The sequence below is a fragment of the Dipodomys ordii genome, unplaced genomic scaffold, assembly GCF_000151885.1.
Source record: "Dipodomys ordii isolate 6190 unplaced genomic scaffold, Dord_2.0 Scaffold93, whole genome shotgun sequence".
Classification (NCBI taxonomy): Eukaryota; Metazoa; Chordata; class Mammalia; order Rodentia; family Heteromyidae; genus Dipodomys; species Dipodomys ordii.
The window spans coordinates 4,329,862-4,335,946 of record NW_012267309.1 but is presented as its reverse complement, the minus strand read 5'-3'; the positions used below and the strand labels follow the sequence as shown (position 1 = coordinate 4,335,946).

Below are 6,085 nucleotides of genomic sequence, written 5' to 3'. Positions count from 1 at the left end.
ATATCTGACAGCTCACACAATCACAAAAGCCAAAGGCAATGGTAAGAATAAAAATCTTTAGCCTGGGGGCTGAGAAGGTGGCTCAGTGGTAGAGCGCTTGCCTTGCATGCCTGAAGCCCTGGGTTCGATTCCTCAGCACCACATAAGCAAAAAGACGGAAGTGGCGCTGTGGCTCAAGTGGTAGAATGCTAGCCTTGAGCAAAAGAGGCTCAGGGACAGCGCCCAGGCCCTGAGTTCAAGCCCCAGGACTGGCAAAAAAAAAAAAAAAGTATATGAAATAGGCTCCAGATTCCAAATGAAAGTTAAGACCCCCACTGCCCACATGCTGCTAAAAAATAAACAATAAAAATCACTAACTGAAAGTAGGTGACTTGGCATGTAATTTCAGTCTGTGGTACATCTTTTTGCTTGAGGTTTTATGTTTTTATGTTTATTTTTGTACATTAGTTGAGGGCATATTCAACATCACACACCATCTTAAGAAACCAGTAGCAGGGCTGGGAAGGTGGCTCAGTGGTAGAGTGCTTGCCTTGCATGCATGAGACCTTGGGTTTGATTCCTCAGCACCACATAACAGAAAAAGCCCGAAGTGGCATTGAGGCTCAAGTGGTAGAGGGCTAGCCTTGAGCTGAAGAGCTGAGGGACAGCACCCAGGCCCAGAGTTCAGGCCAAGACTGACCAAAAAAAAAGAAAGAAAGAAAAAAGAAACCAGTAGCAAAAGACACTTTCTGTCACCCCTCTCTCTTCCATATCCCTTTTTCAGCTATAGTATGTGACAACTCATTTCCTGCAAACTTCACTCTAATTATTGAAGACATATTTAGTACTGTTCTAAACCAAAGATCACTGGTTGTAGTCATCCTTCTATGTTGATAGCAATTTTAAGTACCCAATTCCTATCAAATATTACTCATGTAAACCCTGGTAGTTGCAGGAATAGTTTTTCAAAATCCATATGGCTAGTTACATGAGAGAAAGAGGGTTAAAATCGCTGATAGGAAATTTAAGAGATTCATATTTTATTAGAACTTACCAATCAATAACTAGTTCACTGCAGTTCACAAATGCTTAGATATTTTGAGAAACTATGTATGGTTCCTATATATTTTTCTCATAGTCAAATTCTAAATGTCCTTGCTTGTATAACCACAAGGATATTGCAGTAACTTAAAATCCATTTCAACCTCCACAAGATATTATTACAGAGAGGGCATTAAATTCTTCTGTGTACTGAAAAGGTTCTGTCCAATAACTATGCCAGTAGCCTCACAAAGAGCCACTGCATTTTCCTTATACACACAGTTTATACAGGGTTGCTGTTTTCATTTTTTTCTTTAAATAGTCCCCTAATCTATATGGAAATCTTCCTACAATTTGGGATTGAAGAAAACTTTTGATTTAATCCCTAAATTCCCTAAGTAGTCTTTCTATCTACAAATTAAACCCTATACTAGGAGAAGCTGGTCAAAGTTAAGTATCTTTGTAGAGAAGTTCCAAGGTTCCAATTTAAGTGACCTCCTAACAATTCAAAAGAAATATGTAAAATACCTTATTTCACCCTGTTTATAGTGATTTAATCTCTGAACTCTAGTACAATCACTCTAATGATAGAGTCCTATTTAAAAGTCACTACAAGGGCTGGGAAGGTGGCTCAGTGGTAGAGCGCTTGCCTTGCATGCTTGAGGCCCTGGGTTCGATTCCTCAGCACCACATAAGCAAAAAAAAGCTGGAAGTGGTGCTGTGGCTCAAGTGGTAGAGCACTAGCCTTGAGCTGAAGAGCTGAGGGGCAGCGCCCAGGCTCAGAGTTCAGGCCCACGACCGGACCCAAAATAAAAAATAAAAAATAAATAAAAGTCACTACAGAAGCAATGATTCCTAAGTAATAAATGAGCAGCATTTCTTAACTGAATGAGCTTGCAATTTTAGGCAGCAATTATTCCATTCAAACTTTTTTTTTTTTGGCCTGAGGCTTGAACTCTGGGCCTGAGCACTGTCTCTGAGCTTCTTTTTGCTCAAGGCAAGTTAGTATTTTATCACTAACATTACAACACCACTTCAGGCTTTTTCTGTGATTAATCAGAGCTAAGAGTTTCACAGGCTTTTCTGCCTGAGCTGGCTTCAAATGTCAACCCTCAGATCTTTCTTCATGAAGCTACACAAGTTCTATCATCCTCCTAGAGTACTCAGAGGAACTTGGGCTCAAGTAAGAGTGCTAGCAAAAATATCTCAGGGACAGCATCCAGGCCCCAAGTTCAAGCCCCAGGTTAGGAACCAAAAGGAAAAAGGGAAAAAAAAAAAAAAAAACGCTTTAGGGCAAGGAATATAGCTTGGTGGTAGAGTGCTTGCCTAGCATGCAATTCGTCAGTACCACATAAACAGAAAAGGTCAAAAGCGGTACCTTGGCTTAAGTGGTAGAGTGGTAGCCTTGAGCAAAAAGAAGCTCAGGGATAGTGCCCAGGCCCTGAGTTCAAACCCCAGGACTGGCTAAAAAAAAAAAAAAAAAAGTTAGTCTTTAACTCCCATTTCTTGTCTGGGGAACAGAAAATCTCTTTTTCTTTCTCACTCTCCTCTCACTTCTCTATCCTCTGTCCTCTCTTTTCTTTCTTCTCTGTTCTTTCCTCTTTTCTTTCTCCTCTCTCCTCTCTTCCCTTTTTTTAAATTTGTTTTTATCATTCATGGGTCTCAAACTCAAGGCCTGGTCTCCTTTGCTCAAGGCTAGAGGTCTACCACTTTGAGCCACAGCCCCACTTCCATCTCTTCTTGAATTCTCCTCCTCTCTCCTCTTTTCTCTTTCTCTCCCTCTTTCCATCCCTCCTCAACTATTATAGTAAACCCTCAATAAAAAAAAAGGTAGTAAATAAGCTTTGAGAAAAACTATGTAACATTTCCATTATATCCAATAGCAGCCAGAAAGCTAGCACCTGTTCTGAACTTCCTTAGTTGATCCATTTATTTTATTAAAGCAAGAATCTCAAAAAGCAGTGAGTTAATCCTCATGCTAGAAAATTATTCTACATTTGAAATAAAGTACTTCATAACTGTAGGACTCTGTTTGAAAATTAAAGCTGGCTTTTTTCTTTTTTGTACATACTGGGCTTGAACTCAGGACCTACACACTGTCCCTGGACTTTTTCTGCTTGAGGCTAGCACTCTACCACTTGAACCGCAGCTCTGCTCTGACTTTTTGGTGATTAATTGGAGATAAGAGTCTTTCTGCCCAGGCTGGCTTTGAAATGAGAGCCTCAGATCTCTGGATCCTGAGTAGCTAGGATTAAAGGTGTAAGCCACAGAGGCCTAGCTGGCTACATTCATTTTTATAACTCAGCAGTTTACACATCTCATTACCTCATTACTTTTAACTATGTTTATTCAAGCAAAATTCTTTTTTTGCTGTTGTTCTTGTTGTTGTTGTTGGTGGTGGTGGTGGTTATGGGGTTTGAACTCTGGGCCTGAATGCTGTCCCTCAGCTCTTCAGCTCAAGTACTCTACCACTTGAGCCACTGTGCCACTTCTGGTTTTCTGGTGGTTTATTGGAGATAAGAGTCTCACATATTTTCCTTCCCAGGCTGGCTTTGACTCACAATCCTCAAATCTCAGCCTCCTGAGTAGCTAGGATTACAGGCATGAGCCACTGGCACCCGGAAAAACTCATCTTTAATTACTTTTTAAAGCCAAAATTACCTTTTCTGTTTATTTGCCTCTTATCATTCCTGTCTATGACCCTCATCATATTTCTTTATATACTTGTCCTGGCACCACACACATTAGAATTTTGCCAACAAGAAGATAGTGGCATATTTTCTTGAAAAAAGCAGGAGCCTTTTCTCAAGCAGTAACTTCCAAACAAACACAGATCCTAGCTCTCACAGGCTTTTACAGATGGTAAAAGTTTAAATTGTTGGGCTGTAGACTGGACTTCTACTTACAATGAAATTGAGGAAGAGATATCTTCACAATTTTCTTGATCTGAATCAACTGCTCAATATCTCATTCAAGTCTCAGGACTATTGTCCTGCTTTGTTTTAATATCGTCACAGGCAGCAGCTAACCGTTATCCAGTACATACAATGTAGAAAGTGTTTTAAGTCATCTCATTTTATCCTCTGAGGTAGACACTCATCTCAACTGTTATCAATGCCATTTTATAAATGACTCAACTGTATGTTCCAAAGACAGGTAACTGGCCCAATATCTGACAGCTCACACAATCACAAAAGCCAAAGGCAATGGTAAGAATAAAAATCTTTAGCCTGGCTTGTTAGTGAAGCCAGGTAACATAACAACAGACGATTTTATATCTAAAAGATCCTAAAGCTCCCACTCCCCAGTTCCGAGAGCTAATCAATAATAAAGGAAATAATAATAATAATGGAAACAACCTTCTATATTCATGGATCAGCAGAATTAATATAGTAAAATGGCCATACTGCCAAAGGAGACCTACAAATTCAGTATATCAAAATCTCAATGCCATTTATTCATATAGAACCACAAAAAGCCCTGAATAGCCAAAGCACATGTAAGCACAAAAAGCTATGCTGGACATATCACAGTTCCAGATCTCAAACTTTGCTACAAAGCTATAATAACAAAAACAGCTAAGTATTGGCACAAAATCAGGCCTGAAGACAAATAGTACAGATTGAAAGACCCAGAAACAACTGCATATACTTAAAGCCATCTGATATTTGGCAAGAAAGCCAAAAATATATGTTGGAAAAAGACACCCTCTTCAACAAATGGAGTTGGGAAAACTGGACAACCATATATAGAAGACTGAAATTGACCTGCCTGTCACTTTGCACTAGTATCAACTCAGAATGGATCAAAGACCTCCACATCAGACCTGACACCTTGAAACTACTACAGGAAAAATATTAGAACTTGTTGGCATAGACAAGAACTTTCTGAGTAGAGTTCCAGGGGCTCAGGAAATTGGGAGCAAATGAGAGTAGATCAAACTAAAAAGTTTCTGCACAACTATGATATAGTTGTGCATAGTTCTGCATAACTATGACTAATGACATCGTTTGTAAATTAAAGGGGCAGGTTATGGAATGGGAGAAGAACTGTATCGGCTATATAGCTAACAATGGCCTAATACGAAGAATATACAAGGAACTCTTGAGTAATAACCCTAACAATAAGTGGGCAAAGGAGCTAAATAGACTTCTCAGAAGAAGAAGCAAGAATGGCCAAAAAATGAGAAAATGCTCAACATCCTTAGCCATAAAGGAAGTGCAAATGAAAACAACGCTAAATGGAACTGTAACCCCTTTGTACAACTACTTAAAAAAGAGAGAGAGAGAAAGAAAGATAGATAGATAGATTGATTGATTGATTGATTCTGTCTCAGTAAGATTGGTCATCATCAAGAATACAAACAGCAACAAATGCTAGCAGGGATGCGAGGGAAAGAAGGAACCCTATGACACTGTTAGTGGAACTGTAAACTGGTTCGACCACTCTGGAAGGTAGTTTGGAGATTCTTCAAAAACTAAACATAGTCCCTCTACACACTATTTTTATAATAAAAAACTAAACATAGAACTATCTTATCATCCAGAGTTATACTCCTGTTGAGTACCTACCCAGTAGATTACAAGTCAGGATATAATAAAAACACTTGTATATTCCTGTTCACTGTTGCACTAGTCAAGTTATGCAAACAGCCTAGATGCCCTACAACAAATGAGTGGATGAAGAAAATATGCCACATAATGTACAATGGAATGGGATGAAAAAAAATGTGGATGAATGATGGAAAGGGTGATATTGATCAAGATGCACTGTACTCCTCACCTGACATCTAAAATTGAAATAGCTATGTAATAAAAACAAATTTACCCTTATTTGCAATATCTAGTATATGTATGAGTCAAGCAGAAAAGGTCAGATAATGTGATGTTAGAAAAATGAACCTTTAACCTTTAAACAAGAACTAATACCCATACTCCTCAAGCTCTTCAGAGAAACAGAGAAGAAGGGAGCTATCCCAAACTCATTCTACGAAGCCAATATCACACTCATCCCCAAACCAGGCAAAGACCCAACCAAAAAGGAGAATTACAGGCCAATTTCCTTG

At 39.0% G+C, this 6,085-nt stretch overlaps 1 protein-coding gene across 3 annotated transcripts in view; it reads right to left on the bottom strand.

Moving 5' to 3' along the window:
* Positions 1-6,085, bottom strand: part of Kdm4c (lysine (K)-specific demethylase 4C) — a 302,738-nt gene that overhangs the window by 234,587 nt on the left and 62,066 nt on the right. The gene's annotated exons all lie outside the window — the stretch shown is intronic.